The sequence below is a fragment of the Aquarana catesbeiana genome, linkage group LG10, assembly GCF_042186555.1.
Source record: "Aquarana catesbeiana isolate 2022-GZ linkage group LG10, ASM4218655v1, whole genome shotgun sequence".
Taxonomy (NCBI): Eukaryota; Metazoa; Chordata; class Amphibia; order Anura; family Ranidae; genus Aquarana; species Aquarana catesbeiana.
The window spans coordinates 261,796,940-261,823,056 of record NC_133333.1 but is presented as its reverse complement, the minus strand read 5'-3'; the positions used below and the strand labels follow the sequence as shown (position 1 = coordinate 261,823,056).

At 42.3% G+C, this 26,117-nt stretch overlaps 1 protein-coding gene across 1 annotated transcript in view; it reads left to right on the top strand.

Moving 5' to 3' along the window:
- LOC141109931 (uncharacterized) overlaps positions 1–26,117 on the top strand; it is a 49,064-nt gene that overhangs the window by 5,554 nt on the left and 17,393 nt on the right. The gene's annotated exons all lie outside the window — the stretch shown is intronic.

The following is a 26,117-nucleotide window of genomic DNA, read 5'->3' as shown; positions in this document are numbered from 1 at the left end:
GAGCATTTGACAGATGGTGAGGGGACTTTATGTTGTGGCATGACCCCATTCAGTGCTGCCCACCAAAGCCTCACAGTATGTATAAACCCCCCATCCGTGCCTTTGTAGCCTAAGGGGGAGCAGTTGGGGAGGGGCAGTTAAAAATGAAGCTTAACTGTGTTTTTTTTACTGCCACCCCCCCCCCCCCCCCCACACACACACACACACACACACACACACAAGACAACTCCAATGAATAGTATACGGTAAGTTGAGGGTTATCCAGGTGACAGATTCCACCCCTCAGCAGTCATCTCATCTTCAGCATGCCGGGAATCAGAGGACTGTCAGTACTCCCAGTAGCCGGAGTCATGAATGGTGTGAGTAGCCTTCGTGCCCCCCATACATGTGACAAAGAATGATCGATGATCACTTCGATTGCTTCAAAACTATTTTTAGGAGGAAGTGGTGCAGCGCTTAGAAGTTAAATGAGTCCATAGAAAGTCAATCTAAAGATGGTGTTCAACACAATTCACATGAAAAAGGTGGTGAGCAGAAGGTGAAAGAGGAAGAAACCATCACCGGCACCCGATAACACTGCTGCTTACCCTCCTTAACGGACCTTCCTCACAAAGGTCACATGCAGGGGCGTTGTTAGGGGGTGGCTTTTGGAGCTACAGCCCTGAATCTGAGGCCAATAGCCCTGAGTCTCTGCAGGGGTCCCCAAGGGGAGGGGAGGCTCTCTGGGAACCTTGATGTAAGTGGGGGGGGTCCTCTGGGTACCCTGATGGAAGGGGGAGGCTCTCTGAGGGCTCTTATGTAAGGAGGAGGCTCTCTGGGGACCCTGATGTAAGGTGATGTAAGAGGGGGGCTCTCTGGGGACCCTGATGTAAGTAGGGGGCTCTCTGGGGATATATATACACACACACGTATATTACTGTATATACATGTGTATGCCCGCCCAAGCGTATGACTTTCTTTACTACGCTGCTTTGGGCTCCCAGATCTTTTGTAGACCTAGCAACGCCCCTGGTCACATGAGCATTGGATAAAAAAGGACACCCTTCAATCTCCATACATCTCATTCAGGGCAAGCAGACAGGAACACAGATGTAGCCACCCCAGATCTCAGGCTTCCTTCTCCCGGGAACTCCAGCAATGACCACCATAGATTCATCTTCAAGAAGTCTTCCTAGACCTTGAGTTCCACAAACCCCCCACCCAAAGTGACTCCTGTCACATGACCATTGGATAAAAAAGGACACCCTTCAATCTCCATACATCTCCATCAGGGCAAGCAGACAGGAACACAGATGTAGCCACCCCAGATCTCAGCCTTCCTTCTCCCGGGAACTCCAGCAATGACCACCATAGATTCATCTTCAAGAAGTCTTCCTAGACCTTGAGTTCCACAAACCCCCCACCCAAAGTGACTCCTGTCACATGACCATTGGATAAAAAAGGACACCCTTCAATCTCCATACATCTCCATCAGGGCAAGCAGACAGGAACACAGATATAGCCACCCCAGATCTCAGCCTTCCTTCTCCCGGGAACTCCAGCAATGACCACCATAGATTCATCTTCAAGAAGTGTTCCTAGACCTTCCACTTCCCTTACAGAAGCAAAGCGACCACAAAAACATTTCACTTTAAAATGCTCATTTGACAACTCAAATAAAGTCACGAGTTTGGACAGATCCGCGGACCTTCAATGAATGTTCTTCAGTAGAAACACTTTTTTTTTTATTTCTGGGAGAGGAGACATTTTCATTGTACGATCATTACATGGAAGCGATCGTATTATTGTGTGTATGACCCGCATAATGCTGCCCATAGACATACAAGAGCAAATGATATTTGTCTCTGGTGGACCATACACAGAACAATATGACTGCTGGCAGATTGTTTCAATGAAACTCATCTCAGATACCAGTTGCACCAAATGGTGTTGATCTGCAAACATTAAAGGAGGTGTAAAGTCTCGTTGTTTTGCATTCTATGCATTAAGGTGAAAAACCTTCTGTGCTGCAGCTCCCCCCCCCCCAGAGCCCCCCTTTTACTTACCTGAACCCGATCGTTCTAGCAACAAGAACGAGCCCAGCTGCTGTCTCGGGTCCTCATTGGACATAGCAGCGGGAGCCATTGGCTGCTGTCAATCAAATCCAGTGACGGGGGCGGGGCCAAGTCCTGCTGTCTGATAGGATATCCGATCTCCTGAATGATAGTAATAAAGCAAAGGCATTACTATTAAACGTTATTTTTTGTATGCACTGATGGAACAAAGGCAGAAACAGCTTATAAGGCAGACATGAGGGGCTTTTCTTCTAGACAACTCAGGAAACTAACATAAGAAAGAGGAATGCCGCGTACATACGGGCGGACTTTTCGACCGGACCGGTCCAACGGTCTATCCGACGGACTTTCGGCGGACTTCCGATGGACTTTCCCAACGAACGGACTTGCCTACACACGATCAACCAAAGTCTGACGGATCAGTACGTGATGACGTACACCAGACTAAAATAAGGAAGTTGATAGCCTGTAGCCAATAGCTGCCCTAGTGTTGGTTTTCGTCCGTCGGACCGGCATACAGACGAGTGGACTTTTCGACCGGACTCGAGTCCGTTGGAAAGTTTTGAAGCATGTTCCAAATCTAAAGTCCGTCAGATTTTCGACCGAAAAAGTCCTCTTCAGGTCCGATGAAGCCCACACACGGTCGGATTGTCCGTCGGACCAGTCCGGTTGAAAAGTCCGCTCGTACGCTGCAGAAGTGTTAAGATAAGATAAGATTTATTGTCATTGTAAAACAAATCACAATGAAATGACATTACATTTCTACTCCATACATTATTCATACATCACAATTTTCAATCATTCATTTACCACACGGGATATAATTATACCAAAAAGTGTATAATATATATAAGTATATAAAATTGTGCCCATATTATAAAAGGTATAAAAGTGCCCTCATATAAAAACAAAAAACAAAACAAGACAAAAAAATAAAACTATGTAACCTCTTTCATTTCATTCCTGAAAGAAGCTCTCTTTAAATCTATTTGTCCTTGTTTTAATCACCCGAAAACGTCTCCCAGATGGCATTAATTCAAAGAAAGGACAACCAGGATGAGTCATAGTTACATAGTAGGTGAGGTTGAAAAAGACACAAGTCCATCAGGTCCAACCTATGTGTGTGATTATGTGTCAGTATTACATTATATATCTCTGTATGTTGCGGTCATTCAGGTGATTATCTAATAGTTTCTTGAAGCTATCAATACTCCCCGCTGAGACCACCGCCTGTGGAAGGGAATTCCACATCCTTACCGCTCTTACAGTAAAGAACCCTCTACGTAGTTTAAGGTTAAACCTCTTTTCTTCTAATTGTAATGAGTGGCCACGAGTCTTATTAAACTCTCTTCTGCGAAAAAGTTTTATCCCTATTGTGGGGTCACCAGTACAGTATTTGTAAATTGAAATCATATCCCCTCTCAAGTTCAGAGCTCACAACCTTTCCTCATAACTAAGATCCTCCAGACCCTTTATTAGATTTGTTGCCCTTCTTTGTACTCGCTCCATTTCCAGTACATCCTTCCTGAGGACTGGTGCCCAGAACTGGACAGCATACTCCAGGTGCGGCCGGACCAGAGTCTTGTAGAGCGGGAGAATTATTGTTTTATCTCTGGAGTTGATCCCCTTTTTAATGCCAATATTCTGTTTGCCTTATTAGCAGCAGCTTGGCATTGCCTGCCATTGCTGAGCCTATCATCTACTAGGACCCCCAGGTCCTTTTCCATCCTAGATTCCCCCAGAGGTTCTCCCCCCCAGTCTATAGATTGCATTCATATTTTTGCCACCCAAATGCATTATTTTACATTTTTCTACATTGAACCTCATTTGCCATGTAGTCGCCCCTCCCCCATTCATTTGTTCAGATCTTTTTGCATGATTTCCACATCCTGCGGAGAAGTTATTGCCCTGCTTAGCTTAGTATCGTCTGCAAATACAGAGATTGAACTGTTTATCCCATCCTCCAGATCGTTTATGAACAAATTAAATAGGATTGGTCCCAGCACAGAACCCTGGGGAACCCCACTACCCACCCCTGACCATTCTGAGTACTCCCCATTTATCACCACCCTCTGAACACGCCCTTGTAGCCAGTTTTCAATCCATGTACTCACCCTATGGTCCATGCCAACGGACCTTATTTTGTACAGTAAACGTTTATGGGGAACTGTGTCAAATGCTTTTGCAAAATCCAGATACACCACGTCTACGGGCCTTCCTTTATCTAGATGGCAACTCACCTCCTCATAGAAGGTTAATAGATTGGTTTGGCAAGAACGATTCTTCATGAATCCATGCTGATTACTGCTAATGATATCATTCTTATTACTAAAATCTTGTATATAGTCCCTTATCATCCCCTCCAAGAGTTTACATACTATTGATGTTAGGCTAACTGGTCTGTAATTCCCAGGGATGTTTTTTGGGCCCTTTTTAAATATTGGTGCTACATTGGCTTTTCTCCAATCAGCTGGTACCATTCCAGTCAATAGACTGTCTGTAAAAATTAGGAACAACGGTCTGGCAATCACCTGACTGAGTTCCCTAAGTACCCTCGGATGCAAGCCATCTGGTCCCGGTGATTTATTAATGTTAAGTTTCTCAAGTCTAATTTTAATTCTGTCCTCTGTTAACCATGGAGGTGCTTCCTGTGTTGTGTCCTGAGGATAAACACTGCAGTTTTGGTTACTGAAGCCCCCCGATTCACTCGTGAAGACTGAGGAGAAGAATAAATTCAATACTGTTAAATGCAACTGTTAAATAAGTTGCTTATAGTTTATATTGCTTTGCCAAATTATTGCTTCATATAGGAATTAAGACACAGAGTCAGAAATCCGTGTATCAGTTCTTGAGCATAATGGACTGCTGCTCTTTAATCTTTCCAAGGCCTTTTATACAAACAATAGCATTAGCACAACCCCCCCACACAGGGCAAGGGTAAACAACAACAGGAGTCACCTGGGCTACGAACACAAGCTTCAACACCATGGCAATATAGTTACAAGAAAACAAAAGCAGCTTCAATCGAGTTTAACAGCCAAAAAGTTACATTCAAAACAGATTTACATGTAGGCATCATATTAAGTGAGAAAATTAAATCCCTGACCTTATCAATTTCCCCCTTTGACATCATCCTCTCCTTCCCCCTGGGTCCTCATGAATAAGTTCTAGTCAGTTTTTCCCCAGAGTCCTTTCCCTGACCGCGGGTTGTCAGAGGGGTAGAACCCATCCCCCTAGGTATTACCAACATCTTAAAATTCAAGAAGAGGAGTTTTATAGGAGTAGGGTGATGTCAATACACATTTATCGGTATGCCCTGTCTATTCTCCTAATTTTCCTATTTATTTTCCTGTATACACATATATTCGTGATTGTAAGTGATATTAATATTAGAATAATAATTACCATTGGACTTAACAACCAGTGAAAGGTATTGGTTGCTGTAGAAGACATTCCACTAAATATATCCCACCAATGTGGTGCAGTATCCTGTTGTATCTGTGAGGAAAGATGCACTAGTCTACCTTTGTCAATAATTGCGGATACAAGGTTATTCTGTAGGGTATGTTCTAGTGTTTCTATGTGTTGTCTTAACAACTCTGATTGTTCCAAAACCTGTTTTAGTGGGTCTAAAGAAATTATAAAGGGTGTAGTGTCAGTGAGATTATGTACCTCATAGACTGAAGAGAATATCTTATCGGCGTCTGGTTCAAAAAGATAGGTGTCATTACCCCATTGTAATATTTTAATCTTTTTTATACATCCTGCAAACGGCGCCGATTTATTTAATGCTGACATGGTGCGGTTATCATTAGTAATGATACAAATATGCTGGGGTCCTATTTCTATGAATCTATTGTTCACATTTATCTGTGTTCTTTGCATTTTGCATATGCTAGTTTGGTATTTTAACAAGCAAGGTTCATATACTGGGGAACTTCTGCCGCATACCATTCCCTTATTAGTTCCTTCACATAGAGTTAAATCATGGGTTCTGTTTCCTTTATCTACATATTTCCCATATATTTCTGGATACCAAAACTCGTCTTTAATTACTAGTGGCATGACCACTATTTTACACATTTCCATTACATCTGCTACCCGGTATGCTTCAAACCTTCCTACACACCATTTCTCCTCACATTCTATCTTGTCCCCTTTTACTTGGAACCATACACCATCGTCAGTTAAACCCTTAAAATATTTCATCCAGGTATGATAATTTCCCAACTGTAGTTCAGTCCTGGCCCTATTTATTTGTATATGATAGGATAAGAGGTTAAAAGAGCACTGTGTGAAATTTACAAACTGTTGATTTTGATTCCACAGCTGGAGCTCTGCTCCTATCGTGTGATTTATTAACCCTCCCAAAAATTGTAATAGGGGTATTTCTTGCAATTGGGTTTCAAAAGTGGTGGGTAACCATTTGCTTGTGATAGTCAAGCTGTCAGCTATGTGTCCCCCTGCATGCTTCCATCTGTTGTTCATTTCTTCTATCTCGACCGAGTTTAAAATTCCCATCCCTGTACCTGTCAGTCCCAATAGTGTGTCGTACCATTCTCGCTTATACTTACACTCTGGTATTGAGGGAAAGGTGATATTGAATTTTATTTTTGTTTTCTGTTGTGATGTTGATACATTTATGCAAGTGTTTGGTACGGGTGTTAATATGGAAGATTCAATTGTTGGCATTACTTCTTCCTCCATTTGTATGTGAAACCCATAGGCCTCTGCACTCCAATACCACCCATCATTTCTCTCTTCCCTCCACCAAGAGGCACAGAGGAAAGTACTGGATTGATTAACGGTAATATCTGTCAGATTAAACATCCCTTCGGTTATATTCCCTCCTTCTGCCATGACTGTTAATATTTGGTACATTTGTCCCACTACCCGTTCCCGGGCTTGTTTCCATGTCTGTGAAAGGGATATTTTATGACACCTATGGTTCTTACTATTGTTAAAGGGGAAACCCATATTATCATTCCACTGGAAAGTTACGGTTACTTCTGAGAGGGGGTCTGCCTGTATCCATGCTATACCTACATCTACATGAAATGGTCGCCTATGTCCTTCAACAGTATAATTACCCACAGTGTAATCCTTATTTATCTCATATCCTGATACATTTGCTACTTTAGGATCATCTATACTCCATTCAAAAGTCATTGTTTCTTCTACCTCTAGTACATTAATACCAGGAGTCCATGCATATATTTGTAAACCAACAATCTTCAACAAAAAATATGTAAGTAGATATTTAATCATGTTGTTTTCTCGGGTTGTTTCTTGCAATGTGATGCGTGTATCCAGGTAGGTTTTCCTTCCAGCTTTACTGAGGTGGCTGTGGTCAAGAGTACTTGGTAAGGACCTTCAAACCTGGGTTCCAATGTCTTTCTGGTGTGTTTCTTTACATATACATAATCCCCTGGTAGCAGCGTATGTGTACCTGTTATTGAATTAGGGTCTGGAAGAGAAGAATACACACTTTTGTGGATCTTAGTTAGACGTTGTTGTAATTGTATCACATATGCAGTCAAACTATCACATTGCAATTGCATACTCTGTGGAAAGTATAAACCCAATCTAGGTGCATTCCCAAAAAGTATCTCATATGGGGATAATCCTGTCTTTCCTGTTGGAGTGTACCTTATAGAGAACAAAGCCAAAGGCAGGCATTCTGGCCAAGGCTTGTTTAACTCTTGCATGGCTTTTTGTATTTTTAACTTTATTGTCCCATTTACTCTCTCCACTGATCCTGAACTCTGTGGATGATAAGGGGTGTGAAAACTTTGTTGAACCCCTAACATGGTCATCACATTCTGCATGATTTCTCCTGTAAAGTGTGTCCCCCTATCTGATTCTATGGTTTCAGGAAGACCAAACCTAGGTATTAACTCAGTGATCAGTTTCTTGGCTGTGGCTTTTGCTGTAGCTGATTTTACTGGATAACTTTCGGGCCAACCTGAGAATAAATCGATACACACGAGGACAAATTCAAAAGGGCCGCTCTTAGGCATTTGTATGTAGTCAATTTGCAGTCTCTGGAAGGGGTATTGGGCCCGGACCTGGTGTTTTCGTGGGGTTTTTACTCTCTGTCCTGGGTTATTCAGGAGACAGATTTGGCAGGCTGCACAGTAGTTTCTTGCAGTGCTACTGAATCCAGGGGCGAGCCATCCTTGGTTCACAATCCTATACATGGAATTGGAACTGACGTGTGTGGGTAGGTGAACTGCCGCTGCCATTGCTGGGTACAGAGAGGCAGGTAGGCATATTTTGCCTCCTTCCCTCCATACATTGTCAAGGTCTGGTGCTGCTCCCATCCTGACCCACTTATCTTTCTCGCTCTCCCCTGCTTGCTCCTGTAATTTACTCAGCTGCTGCCATGTTGGTTCTGGGATACTCACCTCTACCGCTGCTAAGGTCTCAGGGCTTCCTTCCCCTAGAGCTGCCTGTTTTGCAGTCAAATCTGCAAATGCATTTCCTTTTGCCTCAATTGTTTTTGCGCTCGTGTGTGCCGCTATCTTCATAATGGCCACTCGTTTAACCTTTTGAAGATTGTTCAGGACTCTCTTAATCCCTTCTCCATGTTTTACAGGTGTACCTGCTGCTGTCAGATAACCTCTAGCCTTCCATATATGGCCATAATCATGCGCTACACCATAAGCGTAGGCAGAGTCAGTGTAAATATTCCCTTCTCGTTCTTTTAAGTATTCTAGGGCTTGTTCTAAAGCTTTTAATTCTGCTTCCTGTGCTGACATGTGGGCCGGTAAGGCCTGTGCTTCAATTACCTGCGTATCAGTCACTACAGCATACCCTGTGTGATATTTACCCTTGTCATCAGCAAACCTACTACCATCTATATACAAAGTGTGCTCAGCATTTAAAATTGGTGTATCTGTAACGTGTGGGAATCCCATTGTCTCCTGTTCCATGAGCTGAAAACAATCGTGTTCATCTACTTGTTTAAACAAAAGAGTGTCAGGTACCTCATTTCCTTTCTCACTAGTACTATTAGCACTATCATTCCCCCTTGCCAAATCTGGTGACTGAAGAGGCAAAAAGGTGGCCAAATTTAAGGTTGTACAGCGCTGAAAAGTAACATTTGGAGGTAAGAGTAAAGTACACTGTAATCTTAATTGCCTAGCCATTGAAATGTGTTTGGGCTGTACCTGAGACAAGATTGCATGTATGTCATGTGTGGTATGCACTACGACTGGATTGTCTAGAACAATCTCTGATGACTTATCTATGATAATTGACACTGCAGCTACCGCCCGTACACAAGACGGTGAACCTCTAGATACTGGATCTAATGCTGCTGAAAAGTAAGCGACTGGTCTTTGTTTTACATGTGCCTGTGTCAGAACACCTGTGGCGTGTCCAGTGATCTCAGCAATGTACAGATTAAATATCTTGGTGTAATCTGGTATACCAATAGCCGGGGCAGAAATCAACAACTTTTTCAAAGTGATAAACGACTCATAAGCTATTTCTGTAAGCATATACGGTACAATTTTCAAACAATCGTATAATGGCTGCATCAAAGCGCTAGCATGTGGTATCCATTGTCTACAATATGACACAATACCTAAAAACATACGCAATTGTTTGAAATTCCGTGGGGGTAACATTCCCTTTATCACTTGAACCCTCTCCTCAGTGAGATGTCTCGTACCTTGTGATATACAATGTCCCAAAAAGATAACTTTTTCCTGACACACTTGTAACTTTTTCTTATTAACCTTGCAACCTTTTTCTGCCAAAAATCGCAACAAATTAAGGGTGGTGTGCAAGCTTTCAGTCTTTCACTTATCTGTGGAATTAATCCTTCCATAAACTGTCTACTGAAGGCTCGGATCGTGACTGGCAGCTCTAAATCCATTCTCTCATCTGCCATCATACTTTCCATAGACAAGTAAAATTCTGATACAGTCTGTCCTGGCATTTGTTTCATGGGTGATATTGACCCCCCCTCCTGTTGTTTTGCCTGACAAAAAGCTTCTAATCTAGCAATAAAAGGGGCCCTTGAGTCTATATGTCTGACTCTAAATTGCCATCCCCATCAACTTGTCCTGCAGGTCTGTGTGGACCTATTTCTGTCATAAACTGGTTAAACAGGGTAAGAGTCATTTTGTGTCTGCATAGATCCTCCCCATCCTGCCAGGTCGCTTCATGTGTATTCATTAACTGTGTCACAAATCTACAAAAAAAAACTGGCTTTACTATAATGCATGTATCAGTGCGTACGGGAGCTACAGTTTCTGAATGAAATTCTTATACTCCACAAACCTGAAAAAAAACCCATTCTCTACCCTTAAGTACAGGACATATCTTGTGTGGTTTACGTTCTATGTCAGTATATGGGGGTGGGATGGTTGAACTAAGATTATTTAAAATTTCAACATTTTTTGTTCTTCTGTCTTTCATATCCCAACCATCACAATCTGGATTATGTTTCCACCCCTCTTCTTTTTCTCTATTTGAAACCTTAATTAAGCATTGAACCTGACTCATCCATTGCTTCTCTAACACCTCTCCTTGTCTGTCCCTTTTTATTTCACTTTTTTTTTTTTTTTTTTTCACTATTTCACTCCATACATCCGGGTCTAAACCCGCTGCTCCTTTCACCTTAAATTTATAAAGGACATCCTTTAAGTCCCGTGCTTCATCTTCTCCACAGATGTTTTTAATTATCTGTGGCACTGTGTAATGTGCTACAATTCCCTGACGGGGTTTTGTGTTCCTCTGGCCCATTCTAACAGTCCTGCCTAGGTAGCGTGTGGGACACTTAGTGTACAATATAATGCGGCTACAACATATACAAGAATGAATAATTACTTTATATGCTAGCCCTATAGCAAACCAGCTAAGTTACACTAGTTCCTCGTTGCCTTCCTCCTAGGGTGCTAGAATTCTAGAAACCTCTCCGGAATGAGATTTCTGAAACCAAATTACTTTATATGCTAGCCCAAAAATAAATAATTACTTTATATGCTAGCCCAAAAATAAATAATTACTTTATATGCTAGCCCAATAACAAACCAGAATGCGGCTACAACATATACAAAAACGCGGCTACAACATATACAAGCATTCCTTTAAGTGGCCAGGTATCCGACTAGATCTCGGGACTTTGTTGAGACCTTATTCCCCCCCTCGTATCTGGGAATCCCTCTCATACACTCTTATCCCTGCTTTATGGAGCAGACAGGGCTTATACTCTCAACCCGTCTATGGTTTATGAGTTAGATGTGAGGTTAAGCATAAGCGTCAGACCCCCAAGCTCACAAGCCCTCAGGTTCCCAATCGTGTGAGGTAAGGCGCATTCTGTTGCTTAGTTCGGCAATCCCCTTCTAACTCATACCATCCTTGACAAGGCTCATTCACTTTCTCAACAAGACAGACAAGACAAACACAGATAACAAAAACAAACAAATAATTCCAGCAATATAAACGAAAATATGCAGTAATTCTAGACTCACCACTACAGAGGCTGGTGTTTTAAAACCAGGAGAACCGTAACTGACAGAACGGATAGGCACAAATCAGGGGAGCACAGAATATAAGAAAAATAAAGCTTTTTCTTACCTGCGCAGGTTTTTTGATCTGTGGTTCCCGGAATGCCTGCCTTTTGTTCCGTCAGCGTAGCTCATCCACCTCTTGTAGTATCATCGGTGAGTTCCTCGTCCGGGCGCCAAAATGTTAAATGCAACTGTTAAATAAGTTGCTTATAGTTTATATTGCTTTGCCAAATTATTGCTTCATATAGGAATTAAGACACAGAGTCAGAAATCCGTGTATCAGTTCTTGAGCATAATGGACTGCTGCTCTTTAATCTTTCCAAGGCCTTTTATACAAACAATAGCATTAGCACAACCCCCCCACACAGGGCAAGGGTAAACAACAACAGGAGTCACCTGGGCTACGAACACAAGCTTCAACACCATGGCAATATAGTTACAAGAAAACAAAAGCAGCTTCAATCGAGTTTAACAGCCAAAAAGTTACATTCAAAACAGATTTACATGTAGGCATCATATTAAGTGAGAAAATTAAATCCCTGACCTTATCAATACCTTCGCCATCTCCCCATCCTTTGTAACCAGATGTCCTTCCTCATTCTTTATGGGGCCAATATGGTCTGTCCTCCCTTTTTTACTGTTTACATACTTAAAGAATTTCTTGGGATTTTTTTTGCTCTCCTCCGCTATGTGTCTTTCATGTTCTATCTTAGCCATCCTAATTGCACCCTTACATTTCTTATTGCATTCTTTATAAAGTCTGAATGCTGAGGATGATCCCTCAACCTTGTATTTTTTGAAGGCCTTCTCCTTTGCTTTTATATGCATTTTTACATTGGAGTTAAGCCATCCAGGATTTTTGTTCGCTCTTTTAAATTTATTACCCAATGGGATACATTGGCTAATGCCCTTATTTAATATGCTCTTAAAGCAAACCCATCTCTCCTCCGTATTCTTTGTTCCTAATATTTTATCCCAATTTATGCCTTTTAGCAAAGTTTGTAGTTTAGGGAAGTTGGCTCTTTTGAAATTCAGTGTCTTTGTATTCCCTTTATGTTTCCTATTTGTGTGATTTATACTGAAACTAATTGACCTGTGATCGCTGTTACCTAAATTGCCCCGTATTTCCACATCCGTGATCAGGTCTGTATTGTTGGTAATCAGTAGATCCAGTAATGTTTTATTTCTAGTTGGTGCGTCTACCATCTGACCCATAAAATTGTCCTGCAAGACATTAAGGAACTGGTGAGCCTTAAATGAATGCGTGGTTCCCTCCGCCCAGTCTATGTCTGGATAATTAAAATCCCCCATTATGATAACACTTCCCATCCTTGCTGCTAATCCAATTTGTGATAGGAGATCCGTCTCCACTTCCTCCTTCAGGTTAGGGGGCCTATAGCATACTCCCAGTATTATTTTCCCCTTAGCTTCATCCCTTTGGAGCTCTACCCATAAAGATTCCACCTCCTCCCTAGCTCCCTCAGTGATGTCATCTCTCACATTCACTTGTACATTATTCTTGATATATAGGCATACTGAGTCTCTCGCTATTTTTCCTGCTCTACAAAGGCAACGAATCTCATATATTTCTGTTGTCCTGCACAAGCTAACCACATAAGAACATCATTTCACAATCATAGCTCCCAACTGTCCCGGATTTGGAGCAATGTCCCTCTGTCCCTCTCATTTGTCCCTCATGTCGGTCTGATATTTATAGTTTTTTATCTTTCAAAAAGTGTTTCCCAGCGCAAAACCTTTCATCCAATTTTTAAATGACGGCATTTCCAAGTTTCAAAAGCCAATATAAAGGAATAGTAGTGGTAAAAAAAAAAAGCACTTGTAGGTTTAACTAATCACCTTTTTTTTTTTGTATAATTCTCCTTTAACCAATTGCTGACCAGTCGCCATCATTATACTGCGGCACGATCCCGTGAACCGTCCTAGCTGTACATCGGTCCCTTTAAGCGGGATAGCAGGCGCGCACGCTTCCGCTGCATAGTGAGGGTGCCGATGCTCTGACCGCCGGTCATGAGCGATCGCAGGATCGAGAGGCAGAACAGGGATGAGTGTGTGTAAACACACAAATCCCTGTTCTGTGAGGAGAGGAGAGACAGATCGTGTGTTACTACGAGTTGGGAACAGCGATCTCTCTTCTCCTATAGTCAGTCCCCTCCCCCCACAGTTAGAACACACTGAGGGAACACATTTAAATCCTTGATCGCCCCCCCCTAGTGTTAACCCCTTCCCTGCCAGTGACATTTATACAGTAATCAGTGCATTTTTATAGCACTGATCGCTGTATAATTGTCAATCGACCCAAAAATGTGTCAAAAGTGTCCGATGTGTCCGCCGCAATGTCGCAGTCATGATAATAAATCGCAGATCGCCGCCATTACTAGTAAAAAAAAATAATAATAATAAAAATAACATAAATCTATCCTCTATTTTGTAGACTCTATAACTTTTGCGCAAACCAATCAATATACAATTTTGCGATTTTTATTACCAAAATTATGTAGAAGAATTCATATCGACCTAAACTGAGGAAAAAATTAGCTTTTTTTTTTTTAAATTGGAGATATTTATTATAGCAAAAAGTACAAAATATTGTGTTTTTAAAAAAAATTGTTGCTCTTTTTTTGTTTATAACGCAAAAAGTAAAAACCGCAGAGGTGATCAAATACCATCAAAAGAAAGCTCTATTTGTGGGGAAAAAAAGGACATCAATTTTGTTTGTGTACAACGTCGCACGACCGCGCAATTGTCATTTAAACAATGCAGTGCCGTATCGCAAAAAAAGGCCTGGTCATTGAGCAGCCAAATCTTCAGGGGCTGAAGTGGTTAAGAGGGTGTGGCAGGGGGGTGTGTCCTATACCTACATACTTTTGCTAATAGGTGTCCCATCGCTCCCATCTCATAAAGTTGGGAGGTTTGCAACGTCTTTAGTAAGCAAATATTGGTTATCAGAAGAAGAAGGGAAGAAAAAACTGCGCTATAAAAGGTCAAAACGAACACAAGAAAAACAAAATAACAAATTGAGCAGCGATTCTCCTGTATAACAAATTACAGTGTAGCAATAAAATAAAATAATAGAATAACGCAAATGAGCATAAAAATTGAATCATTTTATTATATAAAAAACATGAAGTCCATATGCAGGTCCACCAGTGGTTCAAGCAGTGAGTCTTCACTATCACTGATGATAAATCCAGGGCCGTCTTTAAGGCAGGGCAAAAGGGGCAGCTGCCCTGGGCCCTGTCATTGTTGTGGGGCCCAAAGCAGCTGCCTCATACTTGCCAACTATCCCAGTTTAAATTCCCTTATCCCTTGAAGTTTCAGCCCCGTGCTGTGTCCCGATATCTCAGTGTGAAGTGCTGCTATTAATGCTGCCCAGCTCTGCCCTATTGTTGTGTACAGATGACTTACCTGCAGACCCGTGTTTACATGTAAATAACCGGCATTCATATGTAAATAGCAGCGACATTACTAAGTAAATAGCTGCGGCCGGCGGCATTGATATGTAAATAAAGGTGGCATTCATATGCACCCGCAGTGAGGAGATGATGTGTTGTAACCTCCAGCAACCAATCAGTATTACTGTACAGTAATTTCTAGCAACCAATTAACAAGCAGAAATAATTTGCTGTAACCTCTAGCAACCAGTCAGTAAGCAGTAATGATATGCTGTAACCGCTGCCAACCAATCCCAATTGCTGCCTGATCTGATACAGTAACTGATTTTAAATCTAGCTGCTATTTATTGTATGTCTCAGAGCAGGTGAAGAGTGACATTGCATGGAGGGGGGGCCCCCAAGAAAAATTTTGCCCAGGGTCCAATCAATATTAAAGACGGCCCTGGATAAATCCACCATCAATCATGTGACCAGTGCCGCCGCCAATAATGAGATCAGCTGCTTACCGGATCCCAATGATCCCCCATTACACAGGATCAAACAGCGCCTTTGGCTTATACCCAGCCTGGGCCCCTCTCCTGCTGATACCGTTCTCCTAGACCCGGGGCGTCACTCGCTCATATGGATGGATGGTGTACTAAAGACAACAAAGGCTCCACATAGCACAAAACCTTTTAAGAGTTTATTTAAATATAAAGTAATTCACTTACAGAAATGAAGTTGACTAGAAGCCTTAAGTCTGGTGTGCCGGCCGGCACACAACCAAAACAAACCCGTCCTTCTGGGATACGAGGGAATAGGTGACGTCAGCGCGTTGCTCTCCCTACGCGTTTCATCAGAGAGGGTCACGGGCGGCACGCTGCGTCACCTCCTTAAATAGCAAACATAGTAACCAAGCCTCGATCTGAACCGCGGCTGGCAACGCCTTAGTTCACGTCAGTATATACCCAGCCTCTTTTATGGACTTATCAGAATATATACTTAGACTTCTGGTAAGATGGACAGACAGGGGAGGTATTCCAGGGGGTAATTGTATCCACCCATAGGAAAGGAAATATGTCCTGTTAGGATTGGACCACGAGTGGGAGCCACCTTTTATATCACATGATATCATATACTGTCATCTATGTATCCTGTAATTTGTTTTGTATAAAAGTTTCATCATGGAAATAAACCAATGGTTATCACGCCGACTAATATTGTGTTGTGTGGTATCTCTTGGTACCTCTTGGTATCTCTCGGTATCTCTCGGTATCTCTCGGTATCTCTCGGTACCTCTCGGTACCTCTCGGTATCTCTCGGTATCTCTCGGTACCTCTCGGTATCTCTCGGTATCTCTCGGTACCTCTCGGTATCTCTCTGTATCTCTCGGTACCTCTCGGTATCTCTCTGTATCTCTCGGTACCTCTCGGTATCTCTCGGTATCTCTCGGTACCTCTCGGTATCTCTCTGTATCTCTCGGTACCTCTCGGTATCTCTCTGTATCTCTCGGTACCTCTTGGTATCTCTCTCGGTATCTCTCTCGGTATCTCTCTGTATCTCTCTGTATCTCTCTGTATCTCTCGGTATCTCTCTGTATCTCTCTGTATCTCTCGGTATCTCTCGGTACCTCTCGGTATCTCTCTGTATCTCTCTGTATCTCTCTGTATCTCTCGGTACCTCTCGGTATCTCTCTGTATCTCTCTGTATCTCTCTGTATCTCTCGGTACCTCTCGGTATCTCTCTGTATCTCTCGGTACCTCTCGGTATCTCTCTGTATCTCTCGGTACCTCTTGGTATCTCTCTCGGTATCTCTCGGTACCTCTCGGTATCTCTCTCGGTATCTCTCTGTATCTCTCGGTATCTCTCTGTATCTCTCTGTATCTCTCTGTATCTCTCGGTACCTCTCGGTATCTCTCTGTATCTCTCTGTATCTCTCTGTATCTCTCGGTATCTCTCGGTATCTCTCTGTATCTCTCTCGGTATCTCTCTGTACCTCTCTGTACCTCTCTGTACCTCTCGGTATCTCTCGGTATCTCTCGGTATCTCTCTGTACCTCTCTGTACCTCTCTGTACCTCTCGGTATCTCTCGGAATCTCTCGGTATCTCTCGGTACCTCTCGGTATCTCTCGGTATCTCTTGGAACAGAAGGTAAGTGTTTAACCTGAGAATATAGATAAGGTATATTAGAGGTGTTTTACTGGTGTAATAGGTTTCCTATTACTGTCTGTGTCAATGGACGCAGCAGCGGGTCTCGGGAGCACGCTCGCACTAGTGCCCCCAGGGAATGAGGGTCTCTGTGGGGGGCACCCGATGAAGAGGAGGAGCCAGGAGCGCCACCTGGGGACCCCAGAAAAGGAGGATCGGGACCGCTCATTTAACAGAATTCTATGCAAGTCACAATGAAATCCCCAAAAATTAGTGCAGAAACCTTTTTTCAAAGTCGCTGCAGCCTCCAAGACTGTCCACAGTAACCCATAAGTTGTCCACGCTCTGCTTCCAAGACTGTCCACAACGGCCCATAAGTTGTCCACGCTCTGCCTCTAAGACTGTCTACAATGGCCCATAAGTTGTCCACGCTCTCCTTCCAAGACTGTCCACAATGACCCATAGGTTGTCCACGCTCTGCTTCCAAGACTGTCCACAATGGCCCATAAGTTGTCCACGCTCTGCTTCCAAGACTGTCCAAATGGCCCATAAGTGGTCCACGCTCTGCTTCTAAGACTGTCCACAATGGCCCATAAGTTGTCCACGCTCTGCTTCCAAGACTGTCCACAACAGCCCATAAGTTGTCCACGCTCTGCCTCCAAGACTGTCCACAATGGCCCATAAGATGTCCACGCTCTGCTTCCAAGACTGTCCACAATGGCCCATAAGTTGTCCACGCTCTGCTTCCAAGACTGTCCACAATGGCCCATAAGTTGTCCACGCTCTGCTTCCAAGACTGTCCACAACAGCCCATAAGTTGTCCACGCTCTGCCTCCAAGACTGTCCACAATGGCCCATAAGATGTCCACGCTCTGCTTCCAAGACTGTCCACAATGGCCCATAAGTTGTCCACGCTCTGCCTCTAAGACTGTCCACAATAGCCCATAAGATGGCCACGCTCTGCTTCCAAGACTGTCCACAACGGCCCATAAGTTGTCCACGCTCTGCCTTTAAGACTGTCCACAATAGCCCATAAGCTGTCCACGCTCTGCTTCCAAGACTGTCCACAACGGCCCATAAGTTGTCCACGCTCTGCCTCTAAGACTGTCCACAATGGCCCATAAGTTGTCCACGCTCTGCTTCTAAGACTGTCCACAACGGCCCATAAGTTGTCCACGCTCTGCCTCTAAGACTGTCCACAACGGCCCATAAGTTGTCCACGCTCTGCCTCTAAGACTGTCCACAACGGCCCATAAGTTGTCCACGCTGTGCCCCAGAGAAGAGCAAATACATATATCTATACATGTAAAGATGACAAAGTACAGTGTCCGCTTGCCGCCAAACCACAGTACATTTACTGCGGCAGGGTGGCATGGGCAGGCTGGACGATGTACATCACCAAGCCGAGCAGATATGCTGCTCCCATGACCGATACATCCACCAGACACATCGGATTGTGGCTCCCAGTACCCGGCTGCTTTGAGAGGCTGGAAAATCGTGTTATTGCAATTGTGATTGATCACATGATCATCAATGTCAACAAAGCTGTTATGAATGAATTTCCTTCAGAACGGCTTTGATTTCTTTAGTGATGCTGTGATTGGTCCACATCTATCACATGGTACCTGGGCCTATCACAGCACCCTGTAACATGTGATAGCTGTGGGTCAACCACAGCATCACTATAGAAATCAAAGCTGTTTTGAATGTAACCCATTTATTACAGTTCAAAACATTGATGTGGTCATTGTAACAGCAGTCATAGTGTAAAAACAATCCCTGATTACCCCCCCCCCCCCATGGTGACATTGAACTACTCTGATGAAAGTATAAAAGTAATAAAATAGTAACAAAAATAGTAAAAAAGTGAAGAAAAAAAATGGAAGCAAAATTATTATTATTTCTTTAATATACTGTCACCAGTCACTGATCACTGCCACACCAGAAAATGTTTAATTTTTTTTTATTTTCCAAAAAATTGTGACAAAAAAATTACAATTTCAAAAAACTCGCCATGCCTCTTCCTAAATACCTTGGTCTGCCTGCTTTCCAAAAAGGGGTAATTTGGGGGGTATTTGTACTATCTTGACATTTTAGGGCTTCAAGAAATGAGACTGGCCGTATCCCATAGTTTGTAGACACTGTATATAACTTTTATACAAACCAATAATAGACATTCGTTGGGATATTTTTTTGACCAAGACACGTAGCAGAATTATGAAGAAATTTGATTTTATTGGATTTGCTTTATAACAGAAAGTAGAAAATGTTGTTTTTTGTTTTCAAAATGTTTGGTATTCTTTTGTTTATATAGCAATAAATAAAAACCCCAGAGGTGATCAAATACCGCTAGACATGTGCACTGCCGAAAAATTAATTCATTTTTTTTTAGTTTTTCGGGTCATTCGTTATGATCGCAACTCATAAATTTGTAAATTCGAAAAAATTCATAAATTCAAAAATTCAAAAGTCCAAAAATAAGAAAGAAAACCTGAAAATTCAAAAGACTAACTAACTAACTAAATAATAATACCTAAATATTAAATGATAGGTATTGGAATTTCCTTTCAAATTTGGCTGTTAGTGAACGTAACGAATACAAATTTATCCGAAGTTACAAATTATCCAAAATAACAAATACTGCATCTAAACAAATGGAACGGAACAAATTAATAATAAATAATAATAATAATAATAATAAAAAGTTTTTATTTTTATTATTGTTATTTATTATTATTAATTTGTTACGTTCCATTGAATTAGATACAGCCTTTGTTATTTCGGATAATTCGTAACTTTGGATAAAATTGTATTCGTTACATTCACTAACAGCCAAATTCAAGAGGAAATTCCAATACCTATAATTTATAAGTTAGTAATAGTGAACTTATTATTAGTTAGTTATTATTTCAGATTTCAAATTTTCGGGCTTTCGAATTTCTAATTTACGAATTTTCTAATTTACGAATCATCTAATTTTCTAATTTCCGAATATTCAAATTTACCAATATTTGGAAAAATTTGTTAAACGGGTTTTCGTTAATTCTGATATTTCCGAAATAACTAATTTGTCGAAAAATCTTTAAAAAAACGAATTCGGAACAAAAAGAATTGCACATCTATAAATACCACCAAAGCTCTATCTGTGTGAAAAATATGATATAAATGTCATTTGGTGGGTACAGTGTTGCATGACCGCACAATTGGCAGTTAAAGTAGCGCAGTGCTGAACAGCAAAAAAAAGGGCCTGGTCATGGAGGAGGTAAAACCTTTCCCGAGGTCAAGTGGGTATTCAAAATAAACAAAACTGTCCATACTGAAGGGACTAGATATTATGCAAAAAACATGTAATCCGAGAAAGAAGCATGATCATGACTAAAATAATAGCCAAAACCAAGCGGTGTTGTTGAAGTCTGAAAAGATAGTTCCAACAGATGCCTATTATATGTCCCGTATCAGAACATAACCCCAAAAAGATATGTTGTTGCCTACAGAAATAAAAAGAAAAAAAAAAAACACCTCTGCTTTTTAATGTTGCGATAATAAAAGATTTGGATGATTTTATAACCAGTTGTGTCCACAAGTGTTGTTTGGTCTCCTGAGGGGTAAAGTCTAAAGTCTTGTTTCTTTATATCATTTTTGGATTGTGGGAAGAAACTGGAGCACCTACGGGAAGGTTGATCACACGTGGGCAGAAGATTCAGTTAACATTTCCATTTAAAAGTTACTATTCCAGAGCTACCATGGAGACAGATCATTAAAGATCTTCCATGGTCAATCCACTCAAACCTGTTGGGTCACAAACTCACATGTTATATCTCCTGGAGACAGGGGAGACCACCCTGTCCACCTCTTCACCAGCTTTCGTTTTGTGGTCCTTACTGTACTTTTCCATTGAATTTATTATACTGCAGAATCATTAAAATACAACATAGGAGCTGACACTCTATGATGGGGATGGCCAAAGTTTGGAACTCTGATGGAACATCATACTGCTGGTACACACACGAAATAGAAGGTGTCAGTGGTCCACCGGCTTCCATCCTTCTCTGTGACATCCAGACTAATCCATTCATCAAGATCTTTGCAAATAGAAACAGCTTTTTTTCTGTGTTCAGGCTATCTAGTCTTGCTATTTGGTTCTCTGGATGACTAGACTTTCCTCTGTGTCCTCATTCCTGAACATCAGCCTTGTTTGAAGGCTCTCATTTAGTTAGTTAAAAATTATAAAACTACAAAACTCTAGAACCCAAATTCATGGAGTTTTATGGGCAAACTGAGCTCCGCCGTACCAGGTTCAAGGTCCAAATTCTTGTACGTAGCATCTGAGGAGCATGTCTGTGTCAGCCCCCGTATCATCAGTCAATATTGACTCTTCAATGTATATTTGATGTCTCTCTGTAGGTAGGATGGTTATCCGGTACTTGTAATCATAGATAACAGGTGGGTGTGGCCGTGTACTTCTAATGTTTTGGGAACCAATCCTGGCAACAAGGATTCCTGCTTCACTATCCTGGTGCTTAGTCACTGTCACTCCCCCCCCCCCCCCCCCCCATGAGCCCCCAGGATCCATATGGAGGACTTGATTGACTTTTGAATTAGAAAATATAAAGACCTTGCACCACTCCCCCTACAAGTCAGTAAACATACCTACCTTACCCCCCCCCCCCCAGGGCAGGGGAATCCCTGGAAATGCTGAGTATTCCAGATCTCACAAGAAGCCTCAACTGTGCTGGGCATCTTTTCATGGGATACAATCCCATGGAACCCGTCACTGGGGGTATGGAAAGTACATTTTTCTCCACTGGCTTTGTATTATAAAACTGCATCGTTCTGGTATTGGGGTGTGTGTGGTCTTGTATTAATAAGAGGACCTTTCATGTAGTGCAGCGAACACTAAACGAGACTCTGATGCTGTCCAAAATTTTACAACTATTTTTTAAAAATTGTCTACAAAAGAAGCAGCTTAGTACTTCCATCTCTGGTGGGATTGGAACTTCACTTCCATCTGTAGAAGAACCTTCAGCAATGAGTACACTAGACATGTGCACTGCAGAAAAAATGTGTTCGTTTTTATTCGTTTTTTTTTTTTTTTTTAGTTTTTTTTTCCGGGTCATTCGTTATGATCGCAATTCGTAAATTCAAAAAAATCGAAGATTCGAGAATTCGGAAATTTGGAAATTTGTAGGTTCATAAATCCAAAAATGCGAAAATGAAAAAGTAAATCCGAAAGAACGAAAATCCAAAAATTCTACATAATAACTAACTAACTAATAATAACTAACTAATAAATTATAGGTATTGGAATTTCCTTTCAAACTTGGCTGTTAGTGAACGTAACGAATACGAATTTATCCGAAGTTACAAATTATCTGAAATAACGAATCCCGCATCTAAACAAACGGAACGGAACAAATTAATAATAAAATGTAATAATAAAAAGTTTTAATTATTATTATTTTTAATTCATTACGTTCCATTCGTCTAGATGCGGCATTCGTTATTTCTGATAATTCGTAACTTCTGATAAATTTGTATTTGTTACGTTCACTAACAGCCAAGTTTTAAAGGAAGTTCCAATACCTATAATTTATTAGTGATTATATCAGATTTTCACATTTTTGGGTTTTCGCACTTTCGAATTTACGAATTTTTTAATTTACACATTTTTGAACTTATGAATTCCTGAGTTTACGAATGTTTTAATTTCGAATATTCAGAAAAATTACCGTATTTATCGGCGTATAACACACACCCCAAATTTAGGAGGGAATTTTAAGGCAAAAAACATTTAGGAGGGAAGTTTGAGGAAAATAAACTTAAATTTAAATGCCCATCAATGCAGCCTTATCAGTGTCATTGCAGCCTTGTCAGTGCAGCCTTGGACAGATTTCAATATGGCGCCGCCAAGATTGCAGGGACTCGGTGGAGCGGAGCGAGCGCCGCCGAGATCGTAGGGACTGGGCGGAGCCAAGATACACATAGCCGAGTGTACTCGGCTCTTCTCAGCTCCGCTCAGAGTCATGCCCAGTCCCACCCTATGATGGACATAACACAGGTCCAATGGCGGGACTGGGTCGTGACTTTGAGCGGAGCCGAGAACAGCCGAGTACACTCGGCTATGTGTATCTCAGCGGTGATCGCTCCGCTCACAATCAGTGGAGATTGGCGGGGATCGGCATATAACACGTACCCACGATTTCCCCCTGATTTTAAGGGGAAAAAAGTGCGTGTTATACGCCGATAAATACGGTAGTTAAACAGGTTTTTTTATTAATTCTGATGTTTCTGAATTAACGAATTTGGGGAAATTCATTAAAAAATAAATTCGGAACGAAGCGATTTGCACATGTCTAGAGTATACTTCCAGATGTGTTGGTTACCTGGTTCTCTCTGCACATTGCGGTTCCTATGGAGGTCAGGTATGAAAACGGAAATGAAGATATAGCTATGAGGCTGAGGAAACATTCAACATAAGTTATAACTTTGTCCTCCTTCTGACCTGCAGCCTCAGATATGACACCCTGAAGAGTTTGTGTCGGTTCTTTCTAGTTCTTCAACAGAGCGGAGGAGGTGTCCCTCCTCGTAGGTTTATAGGATGTGTACACAGGTTACATGCCAGCCCGGGCTTCCCATATGGTGTTTCTGAGGTTTATTGAGATCAGTAATTCTATAGAGTGTGGATACAGCTCACCCGCCCCGTGTAAAGCCGATCAGGACCATAATTAAAGGGACACGTCGCCTGGACTATTCAGGGCAAAGTCATAGGATGTTTCTAAAGGCCCCTCTATTGTTACAACCACCTTACCAGTGATCCCCCCATAAAACACCCTGTACCTCCCGGTATGTATCTTGGACTTTACTGGGAAGATAAGAAGCACCTAAATAATATCATAAAATATAAATCTTTATTACAAACAACATTAAGGCTCGGTTCACATATGAGCTGCATGCGGGTCACAGTGGGGGGGGTCTGGTGCGTCCTGGTTCACCGCTTTAGGTCCGATTTCAGCCCGAATTTTGGGCTGAATTCGGAACTGAAACAGACCAAAAAACGTACCGGACCTGCTGCCGAGATATATGAACCGGCTCCATAGAGAGCCACTCAAAGTCTCCTGCTATTGCGAATTGGATGATGTGAACCCGGCCTTAAAGACATATCAGAATATATAGGTATCAAAAATAGGAGTTGTCATATTTGTTCCGCGTGACAAACGCTGAATCTTTGTTTTTGTACAGCAGCATATATAATAGAAGGCTGAATGTACAAATGTCTCCTTCTGGGTCAACGCGTTTCTCAGTTAAGCTTCCTCAGGACTCATGAAGAAATACTGCTATAGGAAAAAAAAAAACAAACATAACGATTATACGATATATTGAATAAATAATACATCGCTGAGCCCCCGTTCACACCGGTGCGGCTTGTCATGTGAAATTTGACAGTTCAAAATCGCATGACAAGTCGCACCCTATTTGTGCCTATGGAACTGTTCAAATCGGTGCGACTCCGACTTGCACTGATTTGAAAAAGATTCCTGCACTATTTTTGGCGATTTCATGTGTGACTTGCATTGATGTCTGTGCATGAAGTCGCACAGATGTCGGCAAGCCGCACATAAAATCACACTGACCGGCGGCTTTGAAATCACTCCAAAGTAGCGCGATTCCAAAGCTGCTTCCAGTGTGAACCGGGGCTTAAATCAATGACGTGTGGGTCGCACCTTGTATATGGAGGATGAGTAGGAGGCCCCCTGAGCAGGCACCGGAGCAATAAAAGGGGGCCAATGCCACACAAGGTACATCCTCCAAGGTCATCTGGGGCTCAGGGCAAACATGCCAAATTGTGCCCCCCCCCCATGCATTATGTGTCAGCAAACCCCCCCCAAATAAAATTGAGCACTAATCTGCATGCTCCCCCCTAAGCATTAATCCCCCTTCCTCTCAGTACACCCCCCTACTGAAATCCGCCCTCCTGGCACAGATCTTTGCCCCCCCCATTCTCAAATCCTCTCTCTTCACAAATGCCCCCATTACAAATCCCCTCTACCCCTCCAATTACCCCTCCTAGCACATATCCCTAAATCACCACTCCTAGCACACCTTCCCAAATTTTGCCTCCTAGAACAATTCTTACCCCCTGACGCCCCCCCTACCCAATTCCCTCTCCCACCAAGTCCCCCCCCCCAGTCTGGTGCCCCCCCACTTCAAATGATACCACGGTGCCCAGGTCAGCCGCTTTGCTAACCCACCTGAGTGCAATGCTCTGCGCTCGCAGGTCTCCTTTTTTGAACCCTATTAGAGCCTATGGCTCCAATCAGGTGCATCAAAAACACCCCCTGCCGCTGGAATTCAGGCGCCCGAAAATGGGGTGTCTACAGTGGCCATGCATAAATCTATCCATTCTACACAGAGGGGGTGGCTGGAGAGAGGGGGCGGCCCTTATGGACGCCACTGTACAAAACCATGAATGCACCAAATGTTCTCCCCGTCCAATGCTCTTCTGTATTCCATACATTGTATCCCAATATCCCCCCATCCCTCCTACCACCCCACCCTTCTCCTGTCACCCCAGAGGTACCCCCCCCAACTTCCCTTTCTCCAACTTTCATCCCCCCCTTTTTTTCTATATACTTTCATATCTTGTGAGCGATCGATCGTTCCTTTCACCATCTCCCTTCCAGGTCCGATCTTTCTTTGATGTTACATTGTATGGTGATATCTATAAACCCTCCAACAATACCGGGGACCGTATTCATCATTCTTCCCACCTCTGTGATGGACCCGGATCTCCATGTAGATTATCTCCGGACCCGGGGATGACGGGAGGGGATCGGCGATCCCACCAATAATATCCTTCCATTTATATACCTGAGGAAGGACCATAAAACCCCGCAGGGATGCCGCACCTTCCTCCAGATATAAATCACTTCTTATCTCTTCATCTAGAAGATTGGGAGAAAAATGCTACAAATTCCCATTCCAAATACTTTATTAATCCC